Here is a 200-nt window from a genome sequence, read left to right as displayed (position 1 = left end):
TCCCCAACCCCACCACCACAGTTCCACCCCCCCCCAACCCCCCCACATCCCAGCCAAGATCAAGAGGGGCCACCAGTGATCCCAGTTTGGAATCTCTTCGGGGACATCCCAGGACGACAGGAGCAGTGTCCCCCCCCTCTTCCTCCACAGCTGCTGGGGGGGGGACAGGGGTAGAGAAGGCAGTTGGGCTCCCATCCGGG

This window comes from Calidris pugnax, unplaced genomic scaffold (assembly GCF_001431845.1).
Source record: "Calidris pugnax isolate Ruff unplaced genomic scaffold, ASM143184v1 scaffold285, whole genome shotgun sequence".
Taxonomy (NCBI): Eukaryota; Metazoa; Chordata; class Aves; order Charadriiformes; family Scolopacidae; genus Calidris; species Calidris pugnax.
The sequence above is the reverse complement of the archived record's forward strand: the minus strand, read 5'-3'. Positions refer to the sequence as shown.